At 37.9% G+C, this 23,315-nt stretch overlaps 1 pseudogene; it reads right to left on the bottom strand.

Annotated features, from left to right (window-relative positions):
- LOC148121637 (vomeronasal type-2 receptor 116-like) overlaps positions 1-22,439 on the bottom strand; it is a 36,566-nt pseudogene extending 14,127 nt beyond the window's left edge.
- Positions 22,440-23,315: the final 876 nt, after the last annotated feature.

The raw sequence follows: 23,315 nt of genomic DNA, 5'->3' as shown, positions 1-23,315 counted from the left end.
TATAATCCCTGTGGCAGGATGGATTGTCCAGTATCAATACAAAAGGTAGGAGCTTGGTCCTGCCTTAACTCTTGACATGTCATGCTTTGTTGGCTCCCATTAAAGGCCTTATCCTTCTGAATGGAGACAGGAGTGGATGTAGTTGATAGAAGGGATTGGAAATAGAGGAGGGAGGAGAAACTGTGGTTGCTATCTAATTATTTGCCACACTATTGACCATTAATATGCTTTAAAGACTTTTATTTTACTACATGGAGTGAGAACCAATAGAGAAAAACAATATGTCTGTCATCTGTATATAGCCAATCATAAACAAATAATCATTTGGCTAATAAGAGTATATAGGTGACACCACCATTCAGATAATTGTGACTAAGTTACATTCATACCAACTGTTTTAATATTGTATTTGTGACATCATTAATGTGGATGCTATACATAAAAATATTGAATGCAAGATTACTCATATGTTCTATATTATGTGTCTGTACCTATCAATATTTCCCTAGAGTTCAAATCACATTAATCTTTTGAAAAGAAGATCTCTGGATACTGCTTAAAGTCTTCTGTCTCATATTTAACTGTTTCTTATTTAACTGTACAAGTAATTATTCCTGTTTTTTAAACATACAGAGAACTTGCAATTGGCTCCTAACACCCACATAACAGAGTTCTATAGTGAGAGGCTATTAGAAGGACCTCCCACATCAGACTTCAGTGGATCTGATGCCCTATTCTGATCCTCATTGATTGTTATAAGTTCAGGGTGAATATAAATGTCTGTAGGGACACAAATACACATGAAGTTAGATCTTCACTAACCCCTCAACAGACAAAGGTCTGATCTCCAAAATACAAAAAGAACTCAAGAAACTAGACACTAAAACTCTAATTAACCCAATTAAAAAATGGGGTACTGAACTGAACAGAGAATTCACAACAGATGAACTTCGAATGGCCAGAAGACACTTAAGGTCATGCTCAACCTCCTTAGCGATCAGGGAAATGCAAATCAAAACAACTTTGAGATACCATCTTACACCTGTCAGAATAGCTAAAGTCAAAAACACCACTGATACCCTATGCTGGAGAGGATGTGGGGTGAGGGGAACACTCATCCATGGTTGGTGGGAATGCAAACTTGTGCAGCCACTGTGGAAATCAGTGTGGCGGTTTCTCAGGAAACTGGGAGTCAACTTCCCTCAGGACCCAGCAATTCCACTCTTGGGAATATACCCTAGAGATTCCCTAACATACTACAAAAGCATTTGTTCTACTATGTTCATAGCTGCACTATTTGTAATAGCCAGAACCTGGAAACAGCCTAGGTGCCCCTCAATAGAAGAATGGTTAAAAAAGGTGTGGAACATATACACATTAGAGTTTTACTCAGCGGTAAAGAACAATGACATCTTGAATTTTGCATGCAAATGGATGGAAATAGAAAACGCTTTATTGAGTGAGGTAAGCCAGACCCAAAAAGAGGAACATGGTATGTATTCACTCATAAGTGGATTCTAACCATAATTAAAGGTCTTTGAGCCTATTATTCGTGATCCTAGAGAAGCTAAATAAGAAGATGAACCTGATGAAGATTATTTAGCTATCCGCCAGGAAGTAGGAAATAGATAAGAGTCCCAGGTAACCTCAGGTGCATGGGGGGGTGGGAGGGTTGATGGAAGGGGAGAGGGTTAGAGAGAAGGGAGTAGGGGAGGAATGGGGAAAGCTCGGTGGCCTGGGAGGGGGAGTGTGAGGAAGGATGAATATGGGATCAGGGAAGAATATATTTCAACTAAGGGAGTCATTTTAGGGTTTACAGGAGACTTGATTATATATGGGATCCCAGGTCCAAGGAGAGATCCCCCAGATTGTTCTCTGGACAGAGGAGAGGGTGCCTGAACCGGCCGTGGCCCATAACCATACTGATGTATATTTTGCTTATCACCATAGATCCTTCATCTGGCGAAGGACGGCGATACAGACGGAGACCCACATTGGAGCACCTGACTGAGCCCCCCAAGGTCCAAATGAGGAGCACAAGGAGGAAGAACATGAAAAAGGAAATCAGGACTGTGAGGGATGCTATCACCCACTGATACAAGGGGACGGATCTAATGAGAGTTTACCAAGGCCAGTTGGACTGGGACTGAACGAGGACGTGATCTAACCAGATTCTCGGAATTTGGCCGGATTCTCTGAATGTGGCTGGCCCGAAGTCTTTCTGAAAAGCCATTGACTATGATACTGGGACTTGTTTCCTCTGCATATACTGGATTTTGGGGATCCAGTCTGTTTGGATACTCACCTTCCTGGACCTGGAGGGAGGGGAGAGGAACTTGAACTTCCCACAGGGCAGGAAACCCTGACTGCCCTAAGAGACAAAGAGGGAGAAGGAGAGGGCGTGGGGGGAGTGGGAGGGTGTTGGGAAGAGGGGTGGAAATGGAAACTTTTATAATTTAATAAAATTTACTTTCAAAAAAAATGTATGTCATAGCAAACAGTGTGACTTAAAGGGACATTGATATTGAGGGTGTTGGGAAGAGGGGCGGAAATGGAAACTTTTATAATTTAATAAAATTTACTTTCCAAAAAAAAAGATCACATTCCAATAAATCTAACTTGGGAAAGTGATATATTCAATCAGTGCAGCATATTTTAGACCCATTGATCATCACTGTGTATGCTCAAGAGGATGATCAACATGAAGGATTCATCTCAGCAGCAAATACTCACTTGTCTCATTAGAAATATCATTTTCTGGGCAGGGAGTGCAATCAAAACAGCAGGCTGCCATTCCCTCGTGCCTCAGCTTTCTGAATCCAGGACCACAATCAGTACTGCACACAGAGGGCAACATCTAAGGAAAATTAGACACATACTGTTATCAGGAGACCTGCCTATTCATTCCATAGCTACTTTAAATTACCTTGATAAAGTATCATTCGGTTTATTTTATATACACCAAAGAGTGACCATATTTCACTTAGCATATTATAGAATGCCAATTTATGTAAATGTGTAGAAAAAATTTAATAGAAAATTGAGTAGTGTCACATTGCTGGAAATTTAGTAAGAAGAATGAATTGTTCACTTTGGACAAATAAATATGACAGATCATGCAAACAGTTTTTTACTACTTAATTTTTGCAAGTTGACACAAAGTACATTTGAAAGTTAGAGGGAACCTTAACCAAAAAATTCTTTCCTTTGGATTAACCTGTCATCATACTGCAAAACATTTTATTCATTGTTATTTAATGTAGGAGTGCCCAGCCACATTTGGTGTGGACAGTGCTGTCCCCTAGGCAGGCTGTATGAGGAATCAAGCAAAAGAAGCCAGCAAGCAGTATTCCTTCAGGATCTATGCTTTAGTCACAGTCTTCAGATTCCTGCCTTGTCTTCCCTCAACTATAACCCATGAATAAAACCATCCCTCCCTTCTCACTTTTCTTATAGTCTGTGTAATCACAGCAATAGCATAGCAAGCTAGGACCAATGGAGAAATCTAAAACAGGGAAATACTCCTCAAATCTGAGATAACACACAAAAACGCTACAAAAATCATCCTGCAAAGCATGACAGAGTGTAAAAAAGACAGATGACTAGGTAGAGCCTCGTGCATTTCCAGTGATGAAGTACTGAGTTGATGTGCACTGAGCTGGAAGGTGGAGTGTTTCCTGAAAATGAAGTACTTTACAAAGGCTGCAGATACTGCAGAACCTGGATAGAAGTTAAATAACTTAAAGGTTAATTGAAAAATTTCAAATAAATTTTATTTATATTATCAAAAATCTAGTGATAGAGGTCTAAATGCTGCTTTGGAAAGCTGCCAATATTGCAGGCTCACATTGCATGCTCTGTTCAGTGCTGAGTTCATTGTTGAAACTGCAGTGTCTCATATGCATAGGATCTTTCATATTCTCCACAATATTGTTAGAAACAAATCTTCCTTTGTTTTCTGCCTCCTTGAAAAAGGGTTTAACTGAGTAGTGGTGGTAGACCACCCTCATTCTTTCTATAGACTAGGCTGACGTTGATACCACAAGGATATGCCTCTTCTGCTTCCTTAATGCTGGGGATAAACATGTATGCTAGCAGTGGACACATTTGATTGGGGAGTTCAGCCAATCATATTCTGTTTTGGGGGCGTGCCGCCCTCAGGCAAAAGCCTGCCTATAAACCCAGTAAGTGCGCTCTGCTAGCTCTCTTTTCGCCTGGCTCCTGCGTCTGGACGGATCGTTTGGATTCTGGTGTAAGCTGTTGTAAGTCTTACTTCTGTTTATTAAAGCTGTATATTTTGTATCAAGATAGTCTGGGGACTTTTCTTTACCAATCACCCTGCAGCTTCATTTGGCGCCCGAACGTGGGCCCTTTTTCCCACCTTGTGGCGCGGGCCTAGCAACCTGAGCGCACAGCCTTTACAGTAAAGCCTGCACTGGATCCCAGCTCTGTTCAATAGAATTGGGCTAGGGATTTCAGGCTTCTGCAAAAGCTGCAGAACTCGGGCAAGTGGCAGCTCTACCCCCACTCGGGCAGTGTATTCCCTGCAGCCCCGGCTGAGTTTGGCTTGCGGTGCTAGCCTGAAAGTAACCTCTGGATTTGAGTTTATATATATTTCAGAATCTTTCTGGGTTGGCGCCATTGCCACGTGGATTCAGGTGCACCCCTGCCACTTACTGGCAGGCAAGGGTCATTACAGGTAAGATTTTTCTTTTCAGTTGAAAACAAATAAATAAATACAATTTCATTTGATTGAACATGTCAGAAAATATTACTATCCAAAAATTCAATGGCCTTTTTAATTGTGCTATGGAGGATATCCTCCATGAGGTTTCTGATATTCCTCTTACTTGGTTATTTCTGGGACTTGTCGCTTTTCTGGTGTTTGGATATTTTATAAGAATGATGCAGTCCTTCAAGATTGAATCAGCAATGCTGAGAGCAGAGATTAAAACCTTAAGGACAATTCAGACTGACACCAACCTCCTCAAAAAAGAGTTTGGAGATTTCAAGGAGGAGACTGGATCTTTGTCTGATATGACTCGGTCAACTGACCAAAATGTCAAGAAGGTACAGTCTGATATTGCTTCTTTAGAAGGGAGCTTCACTGCTCTGGAGGAGAGGACAACCAAAATGACTCGTAATCTCCAGTCCATGACTGTAAGTTCTGAAACATTAGCTGAGAGGATTAAAACCATTGAAAGTGAAAATCAGAATTTATCAAAAGGGTATGATAGATTAATTGACAGGATTTCCATACAAGAAGGCACAGTACATGCCATGAGGATTATGTCCAAGGTGGATATGGTATCTCTAATGGACAAGCTCCACACCTTAGAATTATCAATGAAGGTGATAGTGTCCAGGGAGAAAATGGTGTCTCTGACGGACAAGCTCCATGCCTTAGAATCGTTAATGAAGGTTTTGGAGCATAATATTGGACAGGAGATTCAGGATTTACAGAAGGCAATGGTGAGCAGATTTAATAAGATTGAGGAAATCATAGACTCTGATGAACAGGAGCAAAAGGTAGAAAGGCAACATTTACCTCCCAAAACTCTGAGTCTACACAGAGTTATACCTACCTTTCCAGTAACAACATCAGAAAAGAAAACTGGCTCCAAAAACTCTAAGGTCATTAAAGAACATACATGGGAGCCTATACGTATGAATTATCTGAAAGAATTTAAACAAGCAATTGTGAATTATGGACTACATTCGTCCTTTGTTAGAGAGATGTTAAAATCCTGGGCTCTCAGCAGTAGGGCAACCCCTCAAGATTGGAATCAGCTGACCTCAGCTGTCCTGGAGAATGGACCTTTATGGCATTTCAAATGCCTATTCAAGCAAGAGGCCAGACTTTTACAACAACAAGAATCAGCGAAAGGAATTGAGGTTTCTCTAGATCAAATTCTAGGGGAAGGACTTTACTCTGATCCTCAGGAAGAAGCTCTTTATGATGAAAACATTTTATCCATATGTGCCACAGCAGCTCTAAGGGCCTGGGACAGGGTTCAAGATTCAGGTCAGAGTGTAGAATCATATATCAGGGTAAAACAGGGTCAGAGAGAACCCTTTAGTGACTTTTTACAAAGACTAACTAAGGTTGTACAAATAGGGATACCTGATCCAGAAGCAAGAAATATAGTAATTGAGTCTTTAGCTTATGAGAATGCCAATGTAGAATGCAAAAGGATCCTGGGGCCTTTAAAGATCAGATCAGCACCTTTGGATGAATGGGTATTACATACAATGAATGTTGATACATTTGATTATGGCAATGAAACATGGGTGCAAGAAGCAATTTCCAAAGGTAAAAGGAGACATCAGATTACAAAATGCTTTCATTGTGGCAAAATGGGACAGATGAAAAGGGACTGCAGACAATGGAATTCCAGGAATAATGCCTCTTCTAGGAATAACAGGAATAGGAGGACTCAGCTTTCAGGTTTATGTAGGAGATGTGGAAAGGGCAGGCATTAGACGAATGAGTGTAGGTCAACAAGATATAAACAGGGCAACCCATTGCCATCGGGAAACTCAATAGGGGGCCTCTCGAAGGCCCCCATGGCAAATGTGGTCCAGTCATTTCTGATCACTGCAGAGAACATGCCTCTTCAGGGAAATTAGAATGCCCCATGCCTGCTGTTAAAAGCAATAACGGCCTGAAGGATGAGTTAAATGTGGTAAATGAATCAAGAAATCTAAGAGGACAAAGTAAATGAATATTCTGGCAGACTTCTATAAATGAACAAAGACCAAAGCTAAGAGTGTGTGTAAATGGCAAATTTATTACTGGCTTACTGAACACAGGTGCAGATGTAAGTATCATTACTCCAGAATCTTGGCATCCGCATTGGCCTCTTCAGGAGGTAGATATTCAGTTCCTAGGAATTTGAACTCTCTCTCGAGTAAGACAAAGCATGAGATGGGTCAATTGTATAGGTCCAGATGGACAAATAGGAAAACTAAGGCCATATGTAGCCAGTATTACAGTGAACTTATGGGGCCGTGACCTATTGCAGCAATGGAATACCCAAATTAACATTCCTGCGGCTGCTAGAGCCTATATTCCTGAGGAAAATAGTACAAGATATTACAGATGGCGGAAACAAGCCATTAGAACTATACAAGAACACAACACAATTGATGGCCCTTCAGAGGTACCAACAGCCATGCCTCTAAAATGGTTGACTGAGAAACCAATATGGACTAAACAATGGCCTTTAGCTAAGGAAAAGTTACAGGCTTTAGAACAGCTGGTACAAGAGCAATTAGATGCTGGACATATAGAAGAATCTACCAGCCCTTGGAATTCTCCTGTATTTGTTGTTAAGAAAAAATCTGGTAGATGGAGAATGGTGACAGATCTTAGAGCTATCAACAAGGTTATTCAACCAATGGGCCCTCTGCAATCTGGAATTCGTCTGCCCTCCCTGTTACCAAAGGGATGGCCTCTTATAGTTATTGATCTGAAAGATTGTTTCTTCACTATACCTTTACAAGAAAAAAATAGAGAAAAGTTTGCCTTCACAGTGCCTACTTATAATAACTCTCAACCTGCAAGGAGGTACCAGTGGACCATCCTCCCACAGGGAATGTTAAACTCTCCCACCCTGTGCCAATATTTTGTAAGCCAACCATTAAAAATTATATGCAAATGATTTCCTAAGTCCATAATATTCCACTATATGTATGACACCCTGATCTCTGATCAAAACAAAGATACCTTAGAAAGGCTGTTTGAAGAAGTAAAAATAGTGTTACCTAAATGGGGATTGCAAATTGCTCCTGAAAAAATTCAGAGAGGAGATTCCGTTAATTATTTAGGTTATAAAATAGGTTTACAAAGAATTAAGACACAAAAGGCACAAATCAGGAGAGACCGGTTACGAACTCTTTAATGACTTTCAAAGATTATTAGGAGACATCTCCAGCCTATGACCGGCTGTTGGGATAACACCTGATCTAATAATTCATTTAAACAAAACCTTGGATGGTGATAAAGACTTAAACAGTCTCAGAGAATTAACAGCTGAAGCAGAAAAAGAACTGACAATAGTTGAAGAAAAATTACAGGAGGCTCATGTGGACAGGGTAAATCCAAAGCTTAGTTGTATTCTTGTTATACTGCCTTCCAGAATTTCTCCTACAGGAATTTTGATGCAAAGAGACGATATTATCTTGGAATGGATCTTTTTGCCACACAAACCAAGTAAAAAATTAAAAACTTACGTGGAAAAAGTCTCTGAATTGATTATAAAAGGAAAATTGAGACTTCGTCAATTAGCAGGTATAGACCAAGCAGAAATTATAGTGCCTTTCACTGCTGATGAGATAAAAAAAAAGTTGTGGGAAGACAATGAACCATGGCAAAGAGCTTGTGCTAATTTTTTGGGAGAAATCAATAACAATTACCCAAAAAGCAAGAGACTTAATTTTATAAAGAGGACTTCTTGGATCCTTCTTTGAATTATCTGCGATGCTCCAATAACCAGAGCCCGTACATTTTATACTGATGCTAATAAATCAGGGAAAGCATGTTACAAATCAGAAGAATTGAATAAAGTGGAACAAAGTCCTTATGATTCTGTCCAGAAGGCAGAATTATATGCCATTTTTCTGGTGCTTAGGGATTTTAAAGAACCTCTTAATATAATTACTGACTCACAATATGCAGAAAGAGTTATCTTGCATATTGAAACTGCTGAATTTATACCTGATGATACAGAACTGACCTCATTGTTTATCCAGGTACAAGACATGATCAGGAACAGGCTTTGCCCTATGTATATAACACACATCCGATCCCATACGGGTCTGCAAGGTCATCTAGCACAAGGTAATGCAGATATTGATCACTTATTGATTGGTAGTGTGCTGCAGTCATCTGAATTTCATAAAAAACATCATGTCAATAGCAAAGGCTTGAAAAAAGAGTTTTCTATGACATGGCAACAAGCTAAGGAGATTGTAAAGAAATGCCCTACTTGCTCCTTTTATAACCAAACACCATTGCCTGCAGGGACTAATCCAAAGGGTATTAAAAGGAATGAAATTTGGCAGATGGATGTGTTTCACTTTCCAGAATTTGGCAAATTAAAATATGTACATCACACCATTGACATGTACTCATGTTTCCAATGGGCAACTGCTTTAAGCTCAGAAAAAGCTGATTCAGTAATCATGCATTTATTAGAAGTTTTGGCCATCATGGGTATACCTACACAGATAAAGACAGATAATGGTCCAGCTTATGTTTCTAGGAAAATGAAACGATTTTTTGCTTATTATAATATTAAGCATGTTACAGGTATATCATACAATCCTACAGGTCAAGCAGTTATAGAAAGATCAAATAGAATTATAAAAGATATGTTGAACAAACAGAAAGGGTTGGAAAATACCCCCAGGAATAGGTTACATAATGCTTTATTAACCTTGAATTTTCTCAACGCTAATGAGAAGGGGACAACGGCTGCAGAAAGACATTGGATATTGGAAAAGTCTGCTGAATTAAATCAACTAATTTATTTCAAGGATGTGCTGACCTCACAGTGGAAGCCAGGAGATGTGCTGCCTTGGGGAAGGGGTTTTGCTCTTGTTTCCACAGGAAAGGAAAAATTGTGGATACCATCAAAATTAATAAAGGTTCGGTTTGAAGAGAAGCCTCTTGGAAGAGATAAATTATAACTCACTTACAAGGATATTAATCACACCAAAGGTAAGAGAAATATAAAGGTTGGGGGCAGGGTTCTCTTATTGTCTCCACAGAAGAATGTTCATTTTCAAAGGATCCAAGGGACCCTGGATAATTGAATATAGAAACCGCCTACGACCAAAAGAGGATCAACAATGAATCCAAATAGTTTAGGTAAGTATTACTATTTTTTTTAATATGTACTAATGTGCATTTATTTGTAAATATGTAGAGCTGGTTTTGGAGTTGGACAATGGCTCAGTCCCTCTTCATTTCCAAGCCTGTTGATAAGAGATATCCCAGAGTTTCTCTCTCATGTCAAGAGCCAAGATACTGGACAGAATAACTATAATTGACAAATTTTCTTTGCCTTTCCCCACATCTGTTTCTATCTATCTATCTATCTATCTATCTATCTATCTATCTATCTATCTATCTATCTATCTATCTATATGTCTGTATATGTCTTCGTACATAATGTTTAACTTTCCCATAACAAACAATAAATTTTCCTGCAGTAATCTTTAAAGCTTCTAGGATGAAGATGGGGCCCCACAACACCAACTCCACCTGGTTACTATGACGTCATAGCGCTATTTTTTAGACCTGTTTTTTTGGTACCAGCTACACAAAATGGTTCTGGATGATGCACAATATTTGACAACACTCTGACCAGACCTCCTCAACTTATTCAGAGACTATTTACAACTCTCTCACACCAAATGTTTATATGGGAGTTTTACCATCAATTATTTTCACAGGACCCCCCTAAGAGAAACGTCGCCCCCGCAACAGCTGGTAGCAATTTTAGAGGATGACGTCCCCTCTCCCAGTAGAATTTGCCCTTAGGTTTAGGGACATTATTTAGGGATTGGTTATAATTGATATAGGGATGAGGGAATGGGGGAGGTATTTTATAAACTCAGGGGTGTTTATCAAAAAAAGGGGGATTGATTGGTGATGGGATAATAATATATTGGTATTTGTGAGTTATTGTTTTTAGAAAATTGTATCGGTGTTGATTTTTGTACGTTGATATATTGAATATTGTATGTGATTTTGCTTCTACCTCTATTTGTATTAATATATATACATATATTTACATTCCTACCCCTGATTAAGATATTTATGTACATTGTTTACATTTGGAGGTCATTGTCCTCACTCATTGCACAGTTGTTCATTCTGTTAGTCTTCAAGTTAGATAGATAGAAATCAATAGTCATATATGTTTATTATATCTATATTTAGGCTAATAAGGTTAATTTGGTGCATAGAGATCATACTTAGTATAGATGGTATAATCTTCAACCTCTTCGAAAAGCTGTGGAAAATGGCCTTTAATCTAACTCATTGTTCTATAGGAGTGAGACACAATCGCTCCTGGCATCGCCGCTCTACTCCCGAGAGAACGTTGAGCACCAAAGACACTCCACATGGAGCTTGTCTTCTTCCTGGCAGAACTGGCCTTTGGGCAAAGAAAAAGCCCATACCTCAACCACTGACAGAATTACAGAATATCCATAAATGGATAAAAGCAGGATTGTCTTATCTTGCCAAGACAGGGTGAGAGAGTCCTAAAAAGTTTCTTGCCTTTGAAAAATGGCATGTCAGTTACATCAAGCCTTAGCCAAAGTTGGTTGACTCAACATTGCATACGAGACTTTGGGTGATTGCCCAGGTATTCAGTTGTCTCTTCCATTCGTTGCACATTTTGGAAGTTTCCCGTTTGTACTTCCAGGCTGCTTGAGTAAAATTATTTTCCTTCTCAGATCTTTGATGGAGTTGAAGATTAGATAGTTAAAGTTACCACCTACATTATTTAGACTCCCTGAGATAGAATGTTTAGCAGAACTTTTGTTATATGTTTCTTGCTTAACATTGTTTGTTGTTTGTAACTTTATATTTATTATTTGCTTCTATTGTATATAGTTGTATTTGATTTGGTTCTGTCTTAGTTTAGAAAAAAGGGGGAGATGATAGGGGAGTTCAACAATCATATTCTGTTTTGGGGGCATGCCACCCTCAGGCAAAAGCCTGCCTATGAATCCAGCAAGCGTACTCTGCTAGCTCTCTTTTCGCCTGGCTCCTGCATCCGGACGGATCGTTTGGATTCTGGTGTAAGCTGTTGTAAGTCTTACTTCTGTTTATTAAAGCTGTATATTTTGTATCAAGATAGTCTGGGGACTTTTCTTTACCAATTGCCCTGCAGCTTCACACATTTCTTCCCTTCTTTTCTGATTTTTATGGTTGCAATTTCCTTTTATACTTCCTAAGTTATTAAGGACTATTTTGAATAAGAGTGGAGAACATATATATACTTGTCCACTTTTTGCCCATGTATTTTGAGGTGTGGTCTCTATATGCAACCCTAGCTGGCTTGGACTTGCTATGTAGGCCAGACTTGCCATAAAAAGACAGGGCTTTGACTGCCTCTGCCTCCCAGAGTTTAGATTAAGATATGTACCTCAACATACAACTGGCCTCACTTAGGATTTTAATGGAAATTCTTGAGTTTCTCTTCATGTAGGACAATGTTGTCAAGTAATTTGTCATGGAAAACATTTTTAAAGTAATCAGGCTGGAAAATATTAATTAATTAATTAAAAGAAATCTCGATTTAGTCAAGATGTGAACTTTCTTTTGTGTCTTTTTTTAATTTTAATTCTGAATGAATGCTGAAATTCCTATGGGCACGTTCTGCACATATTTGGATGTTCCTCTAGTTCTATCATGAGTCTATTTATGTGCCACATTTACATAACTGATCTGCATATATTGAACCCAACTTGTATCTCTGGAATGCAGTCATCTTTACCAGAGGGGCAGATATTTCTGTTGTGCTGTGGATGTTTTGTTTTTGGATGTTTTTTTCTGTTTTTTTTTTTTTTGCAGATTGGTGTTGAATATTTATTTATTGGGTTATGGAAGGGAAAAGGAAAAGGGATAAAAGAGTAGAGAGAGAGGCAGAGAGGGGGGAAGAAGTGGGCAGAAGAGGGACAGAAGCTGCCTCTTTGGGAGAGAGATGGAAAGGCATGTTGTTGAGTTTTATTATTCAGGTATAGTTCATAATTTTTACTAATATGTCCATCAAAATGTTTAGTCTCTAATTTTCTTTATTATGCTACATTTCCTCAAAATTCTCCCTCCCCCATTTTTATAAAAGTAGTCTCTTCATGTTTGTAGGTTAAGTTTGGTATTGGAAGCAAAAATTACTGCTGGTTTTACAGCCAATCTTGATGTTTGTGTATTTTGACTAGAGATAGGAAAAATTAACATAAAAGTGTTATTAAGAATTATTTGCTAATTATTATTGCTCATTGTTATAATTGCAATATTTGATACTTTTAATAGTTGTTTATCTGTCTGGTGTTCTATCCCTGTCACTATATATTTTCACCACTTGTAGTTATCTTAATTTTCCTGTTGCAAGAGTTCGTCAGATGTCTTCCTTAAGTGTTAGAATGGTTTTGAATTCCTAGAATTTATTTTCATCACTGAATTTTGTTCTGTCTCTGTATTAGTTAGGATTCTTAGGAGTAAAAGTCTTACACAACAAAACTATCTCTGTTTCTCTTTCTCAAAGTTTTCAACAAAACTTTCTCTGTGGCTCTTTCCTCTACATATATACATATGCAACTTATTAGAATTTCTTGTGATCTAGCAAAGCCATGATTTCTGAATATGAATGGAAAGTTCAAGAATCCAACAACTTCTCAGTCCATGAGGCCGAATGTCTCAACTGATCTCCATTATACAGTGGAATCCCAAAGAAATACCCTTAATGTCAGTGGAATAATAAACTTGAGAATGAGCAAAGAGCAAAAGTTTTCTTTTTCTATGTTCTTATATGTGTTTCCAGCAAAGGGTGTATCCCAGATAAGAGGTGGATTTACCAAGATGAAATGATCTGGATTAAAGTTGTGTCTTTCCAAGTTAAAATCCAAATAAAAGACATGTATTTCCACACTTAAAACATATCAATTAATAGCAAGTCTTCTATCTCTCAATCTCTCTCTCTCTTTCTCTCACATACTCTTTCTCTCTGTGTTTCTGTCTCTGTCTTTCTCTTTCTCTCTCTGTCTCTCTCTTTCTCTCTCTGTCTGTCTCCATCTCTGTCTTTTTTAGCCTGTTGGCCTTCCTGTCTGTTTGTCTTACTTCTTTTTTATCTTTATTGTTTTTGTTTTGCTTTTATTGGCAAGTTTTATAATTACCCTGGCTGTTCTGGAACTCACTGTGTAGACCAGGTTGTCTTCCAACTCAGTGATTCCCCTGCCTCTGCCTCAAGAGTTCTGTGATTAAAGCCATACACCACCACTGCTCTTTGTAGGGTGTTTTTTTTCTATCTCAAAGATATGGATAAGAAGTGGATCATTTTATTTCACATTAAGCAAAAATACCTTTCAGTTTTGCTCTACATATTTGGGTTTTGTTAAATTCTAAATACTCTCAACTTGTTAACCAAGAAGAGTCATCACAGTCTCCTTCATTTATAAAAGATAACTTTGTTGAGTATAGTAACTGGGGTTGGCAGTTATGAATCTAAATGCTTCAGTTCTATCACTGATACTGTGCTATTTTAAGAGAGCTCATGAAGGAATCTACTGTAATCCATGTGGGGAATTTCTATGAAATGGACTTCTTTCCTGAAGTCTTCAACTTCTTCTCTTTGTCCTGTATATTTTGCATCCAAAGTAAAATATGTCAGGCGAAGGTTCTCTTCTGATATTATGTGTTTGGTGTTTAAATGTCTCCTGTTTCCAGAGATCTACATGTCCCACTATATTCTGAAAAATCACTTTTACATTTTATTGGATATACTGTTGATGCTTATGGGATATCCTTCTCTACTGGTTATAGGTTAAGAATTGAACTCTTTAATTTTATCTTTTTGGCCTCACACATCTTTTTTTTTCTTATTTGTATCTTCATCATAGTTTCAGATTTCTATTTTCAGTCTGGTCTTTGAGACTTTCCACCTTGTCTTCATATTGTACTATTCTGTTAGTGATACTTTCACTGATTTTTAGGGGATTTAATTTGTCTTTCCTTTACATATCTTAGTGTAAATATTTTCACTATTTTGTGCCTCTTGTTATGTATCTGTCACACACTTACAGAGTTCTGTATTGTGTTCAAGTTCTTGTTAACTCATTGCATTGTTCTTGAGGTTGTTTGACTTTTAATATCAGCTTTGAATTCTTTGTTTGGTACATCATTGAACACATCTTGTTTAAACCTCTGACTCTAACATTTGGAGTTATATTGCTTAGATGTCTTCATATTTTTCTTCACTTGAATGTGCATTAAAATTTGCATATATTGAAGCATAGCCTCAGTTGATTTGTTTGTAATGTTCTGTATTCCTCCAGTGGATATTTCCAACATACTCAAGTGAGGGTTGCTTACTGCACATGTGAAATTTTATTGCTGCTCTCTGAATTGGTATATAGTTCAGTAGTTAAACCTTCAGATCAAATTTCCTTTTCCCTGAGAATGACTCTCCTCATCACTCTGAAAAAGGATATTAACTGTAGATTTCAAACTACCTGGGCTACCTGAGATATAACTTCAGATAAAGCTTGAAGTCTCTCTTAAAGTTAACTCCTTTAAAATTCCAACCACTTTGTAGTTTGGAAGTTTGAATTAGAGACCTTAAAATCACCTTCATGAGAATTCTTATCTATAACATACATAAAAACCATAGTGGAATATATTGTTTATAAATTTTCAAAAGCAAACTTCCTTACTACCAATACCTACACACAAAGAGATAAGGAAACTAGATACACATTTGTTTGTTTTGGGTGAACTCTGAAAGAATTAATGGGATCAAGCAATGTTCCTCTAGTGAGAAATTTCTTTTACAGTATAAGCTTCAGTGCTCGAGAAATGGTTCAGCTGTCAATAACAATTCCTCTTCATGAACAGATGCAAGATTCATTTATAGTTCACCCTTTGTGGAACCCAGTTGCCTCCAGTTTCCCAGAAATCTACATCATTGTTCTGACCTGCATGTGCACCAAACATTCTAGTACTGCACAGAATATGTGCAGAAAAACACTCATACCAACAGAAAAGAATAAGAAAAAACAAGGTTACAATTCATAAGGTTTCTAAAAGGATCAAAAATACTATGGCATGATGTGGGAGAATTGTCTGTATTCTATCTATCATATTTTAAATAAGCACTGATTGGCCAGACAGGAAGTATAGGTGGATCAACCAGACAGGAAGTAGAGGTGAGGCGATGAATACAGGAGTATTTTAGGAAGCAGGAAGTGCCCTCCGCAGTTCTGCCCAGACCACTGGAGAAGCAAGGTGTAAGCTGCCCCACTGAGAAAGGTACTGATCCATGTGGCTAATACAGATAAAATTAATGGGCTAACATAGGTTATAAGAGCTAATAAGTAGCCTGAGCTAATGGGCCAATCAGTTTATTTTATGAAGTCCTCTGTGTGATTTTCTTTGGGGCTTGCCGGCTGCGGGGTACTGGGAGGGACAGATACCTCAACTAGCAGGACCCTCATGCTACAATGTCAATATATTGACAATTTAGAACCTGTCAGCAAAATTGCTTAAAGCAAATTATATAATAAAAATGAATGATTTGCATATGTTTATTTTTCTGCTCCCTTACAACAAGCCACAGTCTTTCAGCATCTGTATAGTAATCAGAATGAGACCAACAGAATATTTCTCGATTGCAGGAAATAAGATTAAATGGTGATATTCACCAGTTTTCAATTTATAATAAAAGCTAGAATCGTGTTCTGGTATGATAAAATTCACATTATCCATGTATGAAATCCTGAAACCATTCATACAATGTCACATCAAAAAACTGAAAAGAAGGCTGGGCGGTGGTGGCACACGCCTTTAATCCCAGCACTCGGGAGGCAGAGGCAGGCAAATCTCTGTGAGTTTGAGGCTAGCCTGGTCTACAAGAGCTAGTTTGAGGACAGGCTCTAAAACTATAGGGAAACACTGTCTCAAAAAACCAAAAAAAAAAAAACCCCAAAAAAAAACAAAGAGAGAGAGAGAGGAAAAAAACTGAAAAGAAGAAACATATTACAGAAGGCTCAAAATGGCTCCTAATGTGACAATCTACTTTTACTAAGTTACACTGAAGCACAAGTGAACCCACGTGACAGGGTTACTGCTGTGTAATGTAAATCAGTTCATCAGGTCAGACCTACCTGTCTACTTCCTGTGGCCCACTCTAGAACGTCTTCATATAAATGGAGCTGTTGACCATGTGGAAAATACGGGCTAAACATTCCTATCTTCACCTTAAGTCCAAGACCATTTGGGAAATTCCAAAGCTGGAAAATGTCATACTCTGGCTGCAGTTTTTCTTTCTGGTTCATATTCACTCTGTCCCCAACTGGACTAGTGAAGTGGGTCTTCCTAATTAAGGAGTACAGCTGAAAGAAAGGCAGAATTCTTTAGTGAATGTGCCCTTCCTTGAAGTCAGAAAATATATTCTGATTTCATCTTAAATGCTACTTTCTTGAATATGCCCATGTGAGAAATCTCAATGAAAGCAAGTAGATAAATGGAAATATAATAGCGGTGCTAAAATTCTATTTCTTTCAGAAGAAATACCAAGCATAAGCACAGACATACATGAAGTCACCAATGATAAGTATTAAATATTCATAAACACACAGAGAGACTTATATTCATACATAGGTACATACATAATACAGGCACATACCATTTACACATACATACACCTGAAGCCAAGAAAGGATATGAACATACAGACACACAGAGACAAACTTATTCGCTCAGACACAGAGAAAGAGAAACCAATAAAAACATACACAGGCCCACACACATGTTCACAAACTCATGGATGAATATGCGCAAGGAGACATATACAGATATAGACAGCCATGCAGGGAGACATCAACACAGACAAATTTATCCTCAAATGCGAAGACAGACAGATACACATACAGAGGAACAGAAATACAGATATACATATGTACAACACACTCATCAAAACATGCCCATACTCAGTAACACAAATATGCATAAGTGTAAGCACAACCAAAAAACACAGACAAATCACACACATGGGCACTTGTAGACACATGCACTGACAAATACACATAGGGAGAGACACACAAAAACACACCCATAGAGAAAGATATTGACACAAGGCCAATTTATTCTTCCTTATACAGACAGGTAGATATGCAGATAGATAGAAACACATATTTAACATCCAAACAGACATACCCAGAAGTACAGAGAAACACACAAACATTCACTCTTACACAATAAGAACCATCCATTCACACACACGTGAGTTTTCCAGACCCAGAGTTGGGGGCAGAATCAGTTTAGAACACCTGTGCAAACCACACTCTACACTGATTGCCACATATTTGTCAATTAAGGAACAAAAGCTCATCTTTTTATCATGAAGAGGATTAATGAAGAAGACTCCCGTGTTTCCAGTATTACAGCAGGGGTGATGATAGTCAGGTACACTATAACAGAATTATTGATTTTCATTTAGAAATTATGTCTCCCACACTACAACGTTTGCATTTGAGATTTTTCCAAACTTCTAAATTTACTGCCTACAGAGGAAAAATGTTTCTATTTGAGGAAATATATCCTAACACACTAGAATGGGACAACTGAAACTCTAATAAAATCTGATATAGAAAACAATGAGTATTATCAAATAGAAATATTACCTCCAAGCAGTTAGACAAGTGTACTTCCTGATTGCCCATTGACTGAATAAGCATCTCATGGTAGACATGGGCCATAGTATACACAGCATTGTATATGTCATAGCTGTCATCACTAAAAGCCATGTCAAATGTCTGTGCAATCAGCCATTCCAATGAGCTGTTGGATGAGCTTTTCCTCAGAGTCTTACACATAGAATCCAAGATTCCACAATTAAAGTTCATCCATTCCAGCCTTGCCAGGTATTCATCTGAGTATTTGAGAGGGTTCACTGTCTGGATAAAATTTCTAAGACCAGAAATCTCAGCATGGTGGTGTGCAAATGCCAGAGTCCCACGGAACAATTCAGGCAAGAAGTCACTCTTACTTGAAGTGACTTCCCACTGTGAGGTGGTGACCCATATTCTCTGTATACCTCGGGAGACCCACGTTCTAAAGCTGACAGCTAGAGTACTGTCTGTGTCACCGTAAATGATAACAACATTTGTGGATGATGTCAAGATTTGGTTATAATACACTTCAGCTCTTGACATGTATAAATGCATGCTGGGTGGAATCATGTTCACAAAAGCAAAGCAAAGGATACTTTTTTCCATCTCTGTTCTCAAATATGAGAGAAATTGGATACCCTGATCATTGTCTGAGACGGTCAGTCCAACCCAATTCCAACTGAAGTAAAGTATGAGGGAGACCATGGCCAGGGGTAGAGATGTATCTTCAGGGGCCATTTGATACAGAAAAGGAAATTGTTCACAATCACTCAGGGTAGGATGGAAGGGTCCATAGGTTAGCTGAAGAATCTAGGAAACAGAGCAGCATGAGGTAGCATGCACTGCTAAGGACTTGTTAAAAACCCTTTCTGCAAAGAATTCTAAAACACCCTCTTTCTGTTACTTCTTCCCTCATCTAAATTTTAAAATGTAAATATAGAAGTCCCCTAAAGTCTCTGAATAGTACCCATGGACTACACAGTTTGAAATAAGTGTAGGCCTGTCTCCTCCTCATGCTTTTCTTAGCACCCTAGAATGGACCCAATGGAGACAGGGTTTCTTGCAAACCCACAACCACACAAAATCTCACCTGCTGATGAATGATGCTGTGCATGGCTTTCCCAACCATAGAAGATACTATCCAGCTTGGTCCTGAAAGCATAACTACACATTTCTTCAAATTTACACACTTATAATTAGGAGTAATATCATCAATGTTGAGAGAATGTTCAAGGCAACTGCGTAATTGTGACACAGTCTTACATCGACTTGACAGAATTTCAAAATGGAAAGACATATTTGGTAAAAGATCAGGGTTTCTGATGACTTCATCCAAGGAAAAAATGAAGGCCAATACAAATTTATAGTTTTCCTTTGGTGTTCTGTAAAATAATAACAGTGTTTAATGGGACAAATACCTACAGAAAATCATGTACAATGAATATGAGGACTATCTGTACTGAATGGTAATTCCAACCACCCCCAATGTTTGAAATGAATCTTCTGTGTTGTGATATTCAGATGACATAAGAAGCTGCAAGCTTGAAAACACTTTAAAATTTCATAAGAGTGAATCTCTAATATAGAAGATGCGCCATCGTCACCTTTCACTGAGAAACTTGTCCATCTCTGGTTTTTGAGTGTTTGCTCAGAAGGTAAAGATAAGGCCACAGGCTTTGACCAAAGAGTAAACCTGGTCATGGTTTCAGTTTTAAATTATTGAACAATAAAAATATACATGATGTGTGAAGCATTGAATTTACTGTATTTTCTGTGAAATTAACTGAATTGGCTAAGGCAGTCAAAATGTCTGATGAGTGTAAAATAGAATGGATAATATTTGGCTCTTCTACTTACAATTATTTTTAATCAGTGGTAATGTACTTAACATATCCTATCCTGTTCATCTTCATTTTCTTCCTTTTGTTTCTTGTTTATCTTTTTCATGGATAAAATCTTTTTTAAGTTGTATTTTAAAATGTATTCAAATACCAGAGGTGTATTTTGTAAAGATGTATGTCTGTATGCATCTGTGTATATGGACATTATTAATGCATATTTAGGTCATAGATAATGAGTGGATTTCATAGTTTTTAATGATCCTTTGCTGTAGACTGGACTTGCCTCAAAGGCATGGGGTTATACCTACTGCAAGGCTTGTACTTCCTCCCCTATTTTATGCTTACACTGATATGCCATATATTCATACTAGGTGTATCTGGCCAACATAAATTTTCCTCTGGAAAATATCTTTTCATATATCTTTCCAGTTACACTAACACAAAATTGTCATCCTACTGGGATGTATATGTGCCAGTATTAGATGTTTGCAAAATAGAAGACCTTAGTTGTAAACTGTATGGAAAATATTTATGGACTTTCATGTAATAAAAATGGGTAAGTAGTCACTTGGAAGAGAATGATATCAATTTGTGTTTCTATGAATGAGAAGAATAATAATTGCTGTTTTCTCCTAACTCACTGCATATCATCTGTCCATTAAATATCAAACACGCATTATCATTTTGAATAATTCATTCCGAGTTAAAGACAATCATTTCACCACTTAGAAATTGTACCACCGTGGTTTTTTATGTATGAAAATAGGTATTTATCTATATATTTTAAAATAAAAATTTAGAATGTTCTTTATTACCACACAGAAAATATAGCATTGAAAATTTCAGTAACTTGCAACAGGAATCTGAGATTAGAACTTGTGAAACTCAAACCCTAAGTCCTGTAAACTAAGTATTAAGAAACATCTATAATTTGAGACAATAAAGTGACCTAGTGGATTAAATTTCTGTGTTTGAAAACAGCTGTTAACAATTGATATTATCAAAATATGTATATTTCAAAAGTTGGCAAAATGGGCAGAAATTAATTAATAAAATGACACAGAAAAACATGAGAGGTCAATGCGATATGAGGGTCAGAGAATAAACAACTTAGACATGGAAAGAAAAGACACATGCCTCTTAAATAATGACAGAGATGAACCTGGTAGGTACCTCCTCTATCCATGTTATCAGGTAGTGGCAACTATCAAATGCCACAACTGGCACTAAAGCAAGTGACAGCAGAAGTGAGCAGTCACCACTATTAGTGACAGTTTCACTTTTCAAAAAATACAAACCTATCAATTAATACATTCTTTCTTTACACTAACGTTTGAGTGAAGAAATGGACTTTGAAAATGAAGCCCAGTGGTTGTGCAGGTGTATATGTAAACTATGGAGGAACAGGAACTCATAGGAAGTTCAGAGTGGACAGGTCTCCTACTTCCTGTCTTGATGCATCTTTAAAAGTTTTGTGTGACCACATGCAGAGCATCTGAGAGAGTAACTGAAAATCTATGTGAAAGCTCTTTACAGCTAGCAGTACCAAAATTGTTAGTTGTCCTAGCATTGAACATAGGACTTACACATTGATGGAATGTTCATCAGGGGACTCTATGGCCATTACTTCTACCCAGTTAGGATGACATTCATAGAAAGAGAATGGGGTTTCTTTAGACAAGGCATCACCTGCTACTGTGCTGTGGAAACTGTGAAGAGGCAGGCTATATGTGACAGAAACAGTATAGAGTACGTATTCACACAGCACCCAGTCTGGTAATTTGGAGGGTGACTGGGAGAAAAATAGAACATTCCCTGGAAAAAATTAAAAGTAGAAAAACAACGTGTAATCTCTTAAAAAATGTGGTGTTATTTATTTGTATGCAGGTTGGGAGAAGAGGGCAGAAGATTCAAGGCATTGTTCAGATGTTAATCCTCTTGACCCCTCATGGAATATCCAGGATGACATTTACATAGAAAATACAAAGGCACTTACCCTTCATTCAAATGGCCTTTCAAATACTCAGCAGCATCTGTTCTATTTATGGGGCTAGTAAAGAAGGTGTGATATGTTAATGAGTCTCCATCATCCTCTTCCTTCTGCTTCTTTCTCCAAAAGCACCTGGGACTAATGGAACTGGGCTCCTGAGGTAAAATGTTCTGAAGCAAGAAGAACAAAACCAAAGTAAGCATGTTTGTCTGCTCTAAGTCTGGACAGATGAATCAAGACAGGCCATGCAGATCAGTACATCAAATCAACACCTGGGTATCGCCACTTGCTTTTATTTGTGTGGCCAAGTGAGAAGCTACTTATGCATTCACGAATCCTTTCTTTTTGTGTGTGTGCAGATGTTTTCTTATTCGTTGAGAAAACTTTGACACTCTCTTCCCTGAGGCTCTGCATCTGATTTCCAAAAAACTTGTGATGAAATTTGGTTTATGAATAGATACAAGTACAGATATGCTAGTTTTATGACATCACTCATTATTTTTTTGGAAATTATGCCCCTGGGAAGATGCCAATTTAAGAAAATTTGGTCCCATGACAGCCTTATCAATGTGTTTATGTTAACACCTTTAGAACTGATGTCAGTAGATATCTTTGAATGATCCACAGTGAGACATGCACATTGATTCAGAGGACTCACGATGTCAGAATTTACGGTTCCTCATTGGGAATTGTTTTACCGAGTCCATGTCAGGGAAAATCAGCTCCATGTTTAGAGCAATTGAACACCACACAGCACACACAGTGGGGCCTATTCTATACAAGTGACAGGTCCAAAATATCTAACCAAAGCCTGTGCTTACATTGTCTTGAAATCCATTAATCAGACCAAACCCAGAAATTTTCTGAATCCTACGGCTCCAAAACCACCCAGCTCATCATAGAACCACACTTTATTTTCATGTTGAATGCTGATTTTTAAGTATTCAGATGATTCAGAGAGAAAACCAGACCTCTGTGCCTCATTACTAATACTACACAAGACCTATCACTCCTCCTCCCAGCCAATCATTATTAATGAGAAGCTGAGTATTAGGTTTCTAAATATAATCTCCCTCCCA

This window comes from Myodes glareolus, chromosome 6 (assembly GCF_982192425.1).
Source record: "Myodes glareolus chromosome 6, mMyoGla1.1, whole genome shotgun sequence".
Lineage (NCBI taxonomy): Eukaryota > Metazoa > Chordata > Mammalia > Rodentia > Cricetidae > Myodes > Myodes glareolus.
Note: the sequence above shows the minus strand (reverse complement) of the source record. Positions and strands in the feature narration are given on the sequence as shown.